This window comes from Mustela erminea, chromosome 2 (genome assembly GCF_009829155.1).
Source record: "Mustela erminea isolate mMusErm1 chromosome 2, mMusErm1.Pri, whole genome shotgun sequence".
Classification (NCBI taxonomy): domain Eukaryota; kingdom Metazoa; phylum Chordata; class Mammalia; order Carnivora; family Mustelidae; genus Mustela; species Mustela erminea.
This window is the reverse complement of record NC_045615.1, coordinates 55,146,022-55,158,278: the sequence shown is the minus strand read 5'-3', so window position 1 is coordinate 55,158,278 and position 12,257 is coordinate 55,146,022. Positions and strand designations below refer to the sequence as shown.

Here is a 12,257-nt window from a genome sequence, read left to right as displayed (position 1 = left end):
AATGAGAGAAGGTGAATGAAATCGGTAAGTAATAGGGAGTGGTGGGGAGTGTGGCCAACCAAAGAACAAAGAATCTGCATGAAGTGCCACTCAATATTTGAGTAGTACAGATTGTCACTATTCAAGAATGTGGGCAAATTGTTGCCAGGTCTTTCTGTTTCAAGAGAAGCTGATAATAAGGGTTTTTTTTTTTTTTGGATCCTCAAGATTTTATTGTCTTCCTAGTATAAAAAATATGAAGCTTAAAACTGGATCACTTGGCCCTTTCTATTCTATATCCTCCCAATTCAAAATGCTTGCATCTCTTAATAGCCATCATTCTCTTAGATTTGTAGTAGCTGGGCTCAATACATTCAAACCTTAGCACAATGTTACTTAGCTTTAACCATTTTCCAGAAAATTGGCTTATTCTGCCCACATAGCCACTCTGCTTCCCATCATAACACTGCTTTCCCTGGATATGAAGAGAATCTTTGCCTTTCTTGAACTGTGTCACTTTGTGATGTTGGTGCTTGCCACACTTCTTGCAGAAAGTCAGGCGACTTTTAGGAACATTTCCCTATTTGTAAGAGCTCTATTAGCACTGGAAAAAAGAGCCCCACATCTCTTTTTGTAAGAAAACATGGTGAGTAAAATAAAATATAGCTATAAACCAGTTCCAAATCTCTCTCTTTTTGATAAATGAGGCAATACTCAAATATGTACTCTAATAAGTGTATAGTCTTAAGACATCTTTGTAAGTTAGTTGTATGAGCTCCCATTCTAATCTGTGAGTGACCAAGGGTTATTGCAAAAAATTACCCTTGGCTGGGGACTAGTTTGTCATAAAAACTTGAGACCTAAGAACAACTGTGCAGTGCTGGCTTGCCAGGGAAGAAAACAAAGATTGTTATCCTAGTCCTTACTGGTGGGGAGATAACTTCTCCCTACATATATCTTACCAAGGTATCCTCCTGGGATTTCCAAACGTTTGCTCTTAAGAAGCCCAAATTGAGTGTACTGATAATGACAAAAGGGGGACTAAGGCATGGAATCATAAGGGACTTTTATGTATACTTGAATTTTAAGTCTTTTAAGAACATTTGGGGATTTCCCCTCTTTTTCATGACATATCTGTGTCTGTGTATGAAAATATTTTAAAGGATATTAAAATTACTCTCCTAAGAAAATGGGCCAGTTTATTTTGTGGCTTCCTAGAGAAAACAAAGAATCCCTGAGCTGTGGTAGACTGGAATAGTCCATAATATGACTCCGAAGCACTGGTCCAATGGAGTGGCCAAGGCCATTACAAACCAGACAATATCATTACTATTTTGTAGCTCCCATCTACATTTCCAGTTTTTTCAAGCTCTGAAGAAAGCCAGGCAACTCATCACCAAAAATATGTTATTTCCAGAAACCAGTTACAAACTGAATAGCACTAGTCTGCAACTTAATAAATGAAGCATAGTTTTATTTGCTCCATTGTCACATTTGTTACAGCCAGTGGTGGTATGTATGCCAGAATTATCTCATATAAATAAATAAAAGGCTAAAAAGTATGCTCTTTTATAAGTCCTTGAACATTACATAGGAAAAAGGAGAAGTTAATATGAGCAATATTGGCTTTTAAGAAAAACAGACTCTAGCAACTATTTCAAAAGGCTAGCAACCTTACTTTTTATTTATTTCAATCCCCTTAGCTATTATGAATTATTTAAACGATGTATATTTATACTGTATGAAACCCGATTGTGTGTTTATCTAGACACAAATTATAGGACAATGTATTTCGTGTAGAAGTCCACTTTTGATGTCTATTTTTCACACTAAAAATCTTGAACCAGCATGGGTCAACAGTCTAAAAGTTGTACTAGTCCTTTTTATTGCAGCATAAAATTTGAAATATTTCTATGGAATATTCAGAAGGCGAGTAATCTGTTATAGTGTGCATGAAGATTTTTCTTTTTCCTGTACTCTTGCATTCCTGTTTTTTGTGTAGATATAGTGAGTAATGACAAAATGACATCTAAGTATGTGTATGTTAGAATTGTGTATGACATGACTTCTTAGAATATAAAATTATATATAATAGTAGATAAGATAAATAGTTCTGGAGTTAAAATGGGTAGTTTGTCCAAGTAACTCATTTTGAACACTTACCATTTGTGTGGCTTTGAAAAAGTTATCTAACCTCTCCAGGCCTTACTTTCTTCAAATGTAAAATGATAAAAATGGAAATTTCTGTTCCAGAAAGTTGTTACCAGAACGGAGCCAGGTGAACCATTGGAAGTACACCCACTTGCTCCTTGTTAACTCCTATTATTATAATTAGCATTTAGTATTGATCTAAATGAATATGGGCAGTTGGCTTTTATTGAATCATTTATTATAATGTCATTGTCAACCCTCAGTACTGAAATTTACTGTTATCTCACAAAACTTACTTCACCTCTCTGAGCCTCAGATACTTATCTGTAAAATAGTGATAATAATATGACCTCTCTTGTTCTGGTGTCTTGAGGATAATGAAGATGACATCTGTCAAGTGTTTAGAACAGGGAAGCATATGGTAAATGGTAAACAGTATTAGTTAACATAATTCTTTTTTTTCCTACTAAAAGACTATAATCCAATGAATTAGGATTCAGTATTCTCATTTAATTCTCTTCTTTCTATTATGCACTTTTTCAATTTCAAAGAAATTTCTTACATGAAAGTTAGTCATTATTTTCCCTTATACCAGCTATTAAAATTTTTCTTTCATACTAATAGGTAAAAAACACTGCATATTTGTCTTTGCTTTCTACCTCAAGACAAAATGGTTTTTGTTTGTTTGTTTGTTTTTGGTTTTGGTTTTTGGTGTTTTTTGTTTTTTTTGTTTGTTTGTTTTTTTACATCATAGGAGCATGGATGACTGGGTTGTTTCTTTACCGCTGCTATCCTCCATCAAGGCCATACTGTTGAAACACATGAGTTGAAATTCACAGTAGACCATTGTTCTTAGCTAATAAAACACAGATGAAAAGCAGACCATTTGACTGCTATTGTATTAGTCAAACCAAACAAGCTGTTGCTTGAGTAGTATTAACTGACTGATGCAAACCCTTAGAAAGAAACTCCAGCACTGGCTGGCCCTGCTGGACTCAGGAGCCCTCCAATGGCAGGAGATCCACCACTTACACAAAGTGACTACATACCCTAGAGGCCCTAAGGAAGATCTAGTGTGAGGACAAGGAAATGAGTCAGTGGCCAGTGATCTATAGAGTTTTCTCTTTCTACATGACAAATCTATTCAACCCTACCTATCTTTGTACAAGTGCACCTCCAAGTGATAGTATCAAAGCCCATTTTGTAGGTGTTCTTTTAATCTCCAAATCTCAGCATTTTATCTTTTTATATGTTTTACTGGTCTTTCTCCACTTCTACATTATATCATTCATAAATAAGAATATGTATTTTGAACTCTAAATAAATTAAATATTTACAATAATGGAATTTTTATTGCCTCCAAGCTATACTCAATGTCTTTGAATATAACAGGTAATGTTTAACTTTTTTTTTTTTTTTGATGGGTAAGTGATAAAAGAAACATGTAATTCTGTGAACTTAAAAGTAATCTATCATGTTTTACTGCCTTTATCTGTAGGTTATTCCTCAAAACAATACTTTCCCAATATTTATAATAGTCGTTTATTGTTTCATATTGTTATTGCATATTGCCATAACAAAGTACTTAAAAGGAAGCCCTCATACTCCATTCAATGTACACTTTAATTCAGTTTGTCAAGTATATTTGCAGAAATTAAATTGTCAGCAGGATGTGACTGATCACGTAAGTGCAGTTTATAATCTCAATGATTGTTAGTCATGTCTATTTATGTTATTAAATGTTAATATGATTCCTCCATCATTTATGTTATATAAATATACATTCAATAAATATACATTCAATAAATATACATGGACAATTAGCACATAATCTTCAAAATGGGTTAATTTTCACAGTGTTTCATTCAATTTTCTTCTGTAATATTCTTTTATATCTCAGGTACTCAACACACTGCTTGTGCAAATATTGGTAAAAATATTTAGAGACTATACATGTGTGAATTAATAAAAGAAGCAGATACCTAGTACCTTAGGTATAGTATCCTTGTTTCTTGGCAGTGGCAAACAGTTCTCCTCACCTTTTTCCTACCCTCCATATACCCCTGCCTCTCTATAGAACAGGGAATTATAAAGGGCCTAAAGTTTCTTTGGCTTTAGGAATTTAGGAAAATTTCTTAGTATGTATGTCTCACTTTCCTCATTTATGTAAAGGAAATGTAACTCCTTCCTCCTCAGGTTTGCTCTGAATCTAAAATGAAAGGATGTGGGGTCACAGGGTGGCTCAGTGGGTTAGGCCTCTGCCTTTTGCTCAGGTCATGATCTCAGGGTCCTGGAATCAAGCCCTGCATCTCGCTCTCTGCTCAGCAGGGAGCCTGCTTCCCCCTCTCCCTCTGCCTGCCTCTCGGCCTGCTTGTGATTTCTCTCTGTCAAATAAATAAATAAATAAAATCTTTAAAAAAATAAAATGAGAGGATGCATATAAGATAAATAGCACAGAATAGATGAATTTAATTCTCCTCCTCCTTTCTCATTTTGTTGAATCCAGTAATTAACAGTCACAAGAGGATCCCTTAAATATAAATTTAATTTGAGATGCAATTACAAAGATACATTGGCCTCTGAAAGAGAAACGGATGCTTGATGAAGGTGATTCTTACTGGAGTGAATAGAACCGCATGGAAGATTAGAATCTTCAAAGCCATGAGTGTAATATCAGCACACTGGTTCTTGCAGAGACAAACTGCATGGCATTTAGGGATTATAATACAAAAAAAAAAATTCATAGATTCATAGTAGATTAAGAAATACTCTGGAGCAAACTAATCACATTTTTTTAAATGATAGAAAAAAAGGGAAAGAGAATACTGCTTTTTGGTTGTAAATTTAACTAACTGAAAGAATAGAGCTTACAACAGCTTTGGCAAGTTAAAGGTACACTGAACTTCTCAAAAGTTACAGTGGATTTTGGAAGAGAAATCCATGATTTCACGTCATTCAGGACTATATATGTTAGTGTGAGGAAACTAAAAGAATGAAACCTGTACCATCTAAACCATGTCTGGCTAAGAGAAAGACACACCATCCATGATTAAGTTTAGTTAAATGGCCAGGGGATGGGGTACTACCTGGAATCATGATGTGTTCCAAGAGAAAATTATAATTTTAAAACAATTATTATATCTAAGGAGAATAGGGGAGGGGATAAGTTAGGATGACAGATGGATAATTTGGAGAAAAAATAGAATACAAAAATTTGGAATACAGTAAAAAATAAGAGATTCATACATGTGTGTAAATAAATGTGTTTGGTGAAAATAGCAAAATCCATTTGGAAGAGGTAATCTTCCAAATCTGAAAAGTGAATTGCTTTCTCAATCTCATTTTTTTTTAATTGTGTTACATTAGTCACCATAAAATACATCATTAGACACAACAGGGGGAGTACCCTTACCAGTGGTAAACTAGGGATATGTGCCCCCCAACACACACACAAACAAAAAAGTGAGAATTTTTTTTTCCAAATTGACAGGTCAAGGCCAACCCTTGACAGAGGCAAAAATGAAGTGTCTCTCTCCTTTGCTTAATCATCTGACCTGACCAAAATTGTGCTCCATGCTCAACTAATGCAGAGATAGGGCTATAGCAATTCTTCTCATTTAAAATATCAGACTGAGTTTGGAAATTTGGTATGATTTGAGAAAGGGGGTGAAGATGTAGGGAAGGTGGTTTTTTATTCACTGCACAAATATTACCTGCTCATCTGGAACAATCCAGTGAAGCTGGAGGTTGCAAATGAGAAGGGAGAATCACAGGGGTCCCTATTAAATTCAGCTTCTACTCTTGATTCAGTTTTATCACTGGCTAAACAAAGCTTGGTTTTCAGGGATTCAGATTTCATGAGTCCAGACCAAGTTCCTTCTACTCAATGAACTGGGTCAGTTTGTGACCAGTCTAACTTAAAATCTATGAGTATGACTTATTTAATCTGTTGGGCAGATTAAGAGTCATTGAGGATTCCAAATCCTCATTTACCTTTCCTTCTCTAATGCTCTGCTATCTCCAGCATGAGTGTAATTTGACTCACACACGCTTGGAAACTCCAGATGGTTTTGCCTCTAAGATACACTCAGTGTATTTCGGTTCCTACATTCATCATTTCATACTATCCTTGATTGAAACTGGACTTGAACAGAACTCTCCTGAGTTACCTCAGAGCTGAAAAGCTTAATCTAGTCACAGTTTATTAATGGTGACAGTAATACATAATGAAATGCCATTAATTCACACGTGTAATATTGGTTTCTAATTTGAGGCATCACATCTAATTATCAGTAGATTAGTTACTCAGATTCATAGCCTGGTGACAATGGGGAAAATGTGCCTACTTCTACTACCTGAACTGTCAGAAAATAGAATGATGTCTATTTCTTATGAGGGCAACTATGAAATCTCTGAAGCCTTCACATCGTTATAGATTTATGGCTCAGTCCATAAAGAGCTCAGGAAAATCAGCTCTGCTGCTTGTTATTTCTCTGTAGCTCTCATCCCAGACTGTGCTTGTAAAGAGCTTCGTCTTAGAAAAAGCACTTTATTTCAGTGCAACAGTTAGAGGCCATTATCCTGCTGGATTTGGGAGTAAAAGGGCATCAAAACATGGCAGCCATATTTCTAAAAGCCCTGACTTCTGAAAGTATAAAGGAGTTCAACATTTGATCAACCTTTTAGGGGGCATGCTTCTTATTCATGGCATGAATTCCTAACCTCTGACACCGCGTTTGCTTAGCTAACATGGAGCGTTTGCACCCCAGAGCAATCTGGCTTCCACTTACAACTATTGTGTAAGGCTAGTTTCAGAAAGTGCTTTTGAATTCTGGGAAACTACAGTCACAGACGTATTGAAGTTACAACTACATATTCACAAAGACTGGCCTCTTTACAAAGGACTCTAAATGTTTGTAGCAAACATTGTGTATCTTGGCTTCAAAGCACCCACAGCCAGTCAGCGGGGAAGTATGAGGATGTCAGGTAAACATAATCAAACCATTTGTGGAAAATGTGAGAGAAGAAAGAGGAAGGGTAATGAAGCAGGGAAACAGCAAGGCTGTTTCCCAGTCTATTTAGCTAGATTGTCTGTCTCTAATTGTTTTTCTCCCTGGAGGTTAAAAATAGGAAAAAAAAAAAAAAAGGAAAAAAACAACAACAAAACAGAAAAGAGAGAGAGAAAGAGAATTTCAATATGATAAAACTAAGCTTTATCATTACCGCTTTCGATTCCTTCACAAAGAAATATGTACGTCATTATAGTTGTACCCAATAGCAACTCCATAGCCAAGGATCTGTCAGTAGGTCCATTACAGACCCTTATTTTTGAAGATTTCTATTTCAAAGTAAAATATTTGCTTTAGGGTAGAACTGGGATCAATATTCTCAACCCAGGAGCATTTCGCTTTGTTCCTTACTTTAGGAAAATCTTCAAAAAGTGTTGTCAGTTTTTTTCTGAAGATTTTTATTTATATCTTACATGATATGAAGATTCTCAAAATTAAGGTTCAATTTATTATCTAGAATATAATGATAAAAGTGGTAATACTGTAAACTCAAGTTTTTCTTTCTATCATGATGAATGCAGCTGAATGTGAATCATCTATGAAAATGGGAAATAGGGGTGACATGGGTAAATAGAGCACCTAATAAATTCCAAAACATCTTGTAAGTCATTTACTTCTTTCATTTTCAACAGCCCTCACCAGCTATCAATCAGACTGGTAAACTTGACCAAAGACGATATGATTTCTACCAACTTTCAGAGGTTTATTTTATACTATTGTACAAGAAAATGGGCATTACCATTGTGATTGTGTGATATGTGAATATGTAATGTGAACATGTGAATATGTAATATGCAATAAAAAGAAGAAGAATTCAACAGTGGTCTAAAATGAGACCCATAGCTCAGGCTCATGGACTGTCTTTGAGGAAATCCCTGAGTCCCTGATACTTACTTATGTAACAGGTTTTGTGTATGCACATGCATGTATATAAATATGCCTCAGTAGGAATCCTATATATATTTTTTGTATATATATAGGACTATATTTATTTATATATTTTGTGTATATAAGATTATATATATGTTGTATATATGCATGTATATAAGTATGCCTAAGTAGGAATATATATATATTTCTATATATTCTATATATATATATATATTCTATATATAATATATATTATATATATCTATTTCTATATATTCTATATATAGAGAGAGAGATTTTTTATGACAAAATCAGCTATTGAGTGTCAATGATCTAGAAATTTCATTAATTATTTTGTGAACAAGTAATATATGACTATATTCTAGTGAAATGAACCTAGTACTATTTAGCACCTAGTACTTCAAAAAAGTACCTTGTACCTCTACTAAAGCCTAATGTAATCTGAAATGTTTTTCAAATGTATACTTCACAGGTAAGTATTCATCATTTTATGCAAGAAAGAAAAATAGTGAGACTAGGAAATTGTAAGTTAATGTCTTGGTCAAAGAAAACATCTGTGAACAAAAATGTTGAAGATAAACATTTACAAAAATCACAGCTAATGGAAAAAATGTGTAATAAGAAAAAAGATATCTATGTCCTAATTCCAATGGCGTGACTTTGGGCAATAACAGACTTTCTGGGACTCATTGTCCTCATGTGTAAAATAAGGTTGCTTATGGGTCTAACAGCATATTATTGCAAGACTTGATAAATTAATGTGGGTATTCATTTTTTTCCTATACCAATTTGTGTTAAAAAACTCAATGAAAAGGCTGATCTTAATTAAATTTGCTCAGAAATATTCAGGCAAATTTTCAATCTTTTTTTTTTTAAATTTCTTTTCAGTGTAACAGTATTCATTGTTTTTGCACCACACCCAGTGCTCCATGCAATGCATGCCTTCCTTAATAACCACCACCTGGCTCCCCCAACCTCCCACCCCCCCTTCAAAATCCTCAGATTTTTTTCAGAGTCCATAGTCTCTCATGGTTCACCTCCCCTTCCAATTTACCCCAACTCCCTTCTTCTCTCTAACACCCCTTGTCCTCCATGCTATTCCTTATGCTCCACAAATAAGTGAAACCATATGATACTTGACTCTCTCTGCTTGACTTATTTCACTCAGCATAATCTCTTCCAATCCCATCCATGTTGCTACAAAAGTTGGGTATTCATCCTTTCTGATGGAGGCATAATACTCCATAGTGTATATGGACCACATCTTCCTTATCCATTCGTCTGTTGAAAGCATCTTGGTTCTTTCCACAGTTTGGTGATCGTGGCCATTGCTGTTATAAACATTGAGGTACAGATGGCCCTTCTTTTTACTACATCTGTATCTTTGGGGTAAATACCCAGTAGTACAATTGAGGGTCATAGGGAAGCTCTATTTTTAATTTCTCGAGGAATCGCCACAGTGTTCTCCAAAGTGGCTGCACCAACTTGCATTCCCACCAACAGTGTAAGAGGGTTCCTCTTTCTCCACATCCTCTCCAACACATGTTTCCTGTTTTGCTAATTTTGGCCATTCTAACTGGTGTAAGGTGGTATCTCAATGTGGTTTTAATTTGAATCTCCCTGATGGCTAGTAATGATGAACATTTTTTCATGTGTCTGATACCCATTTGTATGTCTTCATTGGAGAAGTGTCTGTTCATATCTTCTGCCCATTTTTTAAATATGATTATCTGTTTTGTATGTGTTGAGTTTGAGAAGTTCTTTATAGATCCTGGATTTCAACCTTTTGTCTGTACTGTCATTTGCAAATATCTTCTCCCATTCTGTGGGTTGTCTCTTTGTTTTGTTGACTGTTTTCTTTGCTGTGCAGAAGCTTTTGAGCCTAATGAAGTCCCAAAAGTTCATTTTTGTTTTTGTTTCCTTTGCCTTTGGAGACATGTCTTGAAAGAAGTTGCTGTGGCTAATATAAAAGAGGTTATTGCCTATGTTCTCCTGTAGGATTCTGATGGATTCCTGTCTCACGTTGAGGTCCTTTATCCATTTTGAGTTTATCTTTGTGTACGGTGTAAGAGAATGGTCGAGTTTCATTCTTCTACATATAGAAAAATTTTCTATATGTCCAATTTTCCCAGCACCATTTATTGAAGAGACTGTCTTTTTTCCACTGTATATTTTTTCCTGCTTTGTCGAAGATTATTTGACCATAGAGTTGAGGGTCCATATCTGGGATCTTTACTCTGTTCCACTGGTCTATGTGTCTGTTTTCATGCCAGTACCATGCTGTCTTGGTGATCACAGCTTTGTAGTAATGCTTGAAATCAGGTAACGCGATGCCACCAGTTTCATTTTTGTTTTTCAAAATTTCCTTAACAATTCGGGGGGCTTTTCTGATTCCATACAAATTTTAGGATTATTAGCTCCAGCTTTTTGAAAAATACTGGTGGAATTTTCTATACTTCCTAGAGCAATCTGTACTTTTAATGCCATTCCGATCAAAATTTTCTATCATTTTGGTTGTAATTTCTGATGAACATTGGGATGGGTATCTTATTTTGATTTTCTTTGCTTAATTATTGTTTTGTCTTTGTTTGTCTAAGGCCACATAAATGTAGAAAACAATATTTGTTTCTCTTTTTCTCTGTAAGGCTTAATGGTGACCTGTAACTGACAGCAAATATCACAGAATCAGATAGAGGGCATAGTGGAGCTAACAAACTTGTCTGCTAATCTTTGAAAAGTTAAGGTACACATCAGAGGTGCAAGTATACATTGGAAACTCAGCCTGATGCTCCTGAATGAAATTAGAAGGGAAAAAGAAGGATGAATGGATAGAAGCATTAAATAAATCTCTGTACTCTTGGACAAGTTACTTAACTTCTCTGTTGCAATTTATACACCTGTAAAATGAGAATAACAGTATCTAAATCATAATGTTATTATGATATTGATATTATGTTATTATGATTATGATAATTATTATACTGACAGCATAGCCTTTGAAAATATATACTGGAGTATATGGAATATATGAATATATACTGGAAGAAAAAAACAAAAACTGAATAAACAAACAAAATCCATTTGCTCTACTAGTAGTGTCTTTGATTTAAGGGTAGTCTGTTTGCTTCTTCCTACTTCACTTACTGCCACTTCCAGAAGGCGCATCGGAGAAGGAGACACAAATAAGTCAGCTGCAACACAGTGGAGCAGGGGATGACAGAAGAAAAGACTGTCGCCCGGAACAACTCCTCGGTCCCGTGTTTATTAGATAATAGATGGTAATTAACAAAGAAGCCAAAGAAGACTACACATTAATCATATGCTTTGTAGATGAAAGAGAAAGAAGGCAAAGTATATCTGGTCAAGCTGTATAAAACTCATAGTTGAGCAGCACATTCAAAGCAATCATCTAATTAGCCACAGGTGCTTTCCAGGGAAGGGGAGATAATGGAAAAATGAAGCAGGCGGTTCTGTCCTGAGTGAGCCAGGCATCCCCAGCTTCTGGGCTTCAAGATCATATATTGTCCTCTCCCCAGAGGTCTGTGGCCAGCACATGTTTTTCTTAAGACTATATCTAAGCATGCTTGGTAACTAGTACAATTTCTTCTAAGTTATGTTTTAAGTAATACATTGTTCTAAGGAACAGTTACAACTTACCACATGTATGTTTCAGGAAAATGCTTCAACTGGATGTTAGTTAATACACATTTGCTTATGTAGTCACATTTCAGATGCTTTATTTTATGTGAGTATTAAAAAACAAACAACAACAACAAAAACACAAGTTGGGGCACCTGGGTAGCTCAGTGGGTTAAAGCCTCTGCCTTCGGCTCAGGTCATGATCTCAGGGTCCTGGGATCGAGCCCTGCATCAGGCTCTCTGCTCAGTGGGGAGCCTGCTTTCTTTCCTCTCTCTCTCTCTCTGCCTGCCTCTCTGCCTACTTGTGATCTCTGTCAAAGAAATTTTAAAAAAAAGTCTAAAACACACACACACACACACACACACACACACACACACACACACACACACAAGTTGATTGAAATAGTCTTTTTTCCCAGAGCAAAGTATAATCTTTGCACTAATTTTTAAAAATCTTTGTATTCTATACATTAAAGTTTTGGTATTTGGAGACACTTGGGTGGCTCAGTTGGTTAAACCTCTGCCTTT

At 35.4% G+C, this 12,257-nt stretch overlaps 1 pseudogene; it reads right to left on the bottom strand.

Annotated features, from left to right (window-relative positions):
• Positions 1-242: 242 nt before the first annotated feature.
• LOC116582138 lies at positions 243-11,255 on the bottom strand (annotated as a pseudogene).
• Between the last annotated feature and the right edge of the window lie 1,002 nt (positions 11,256-12,257).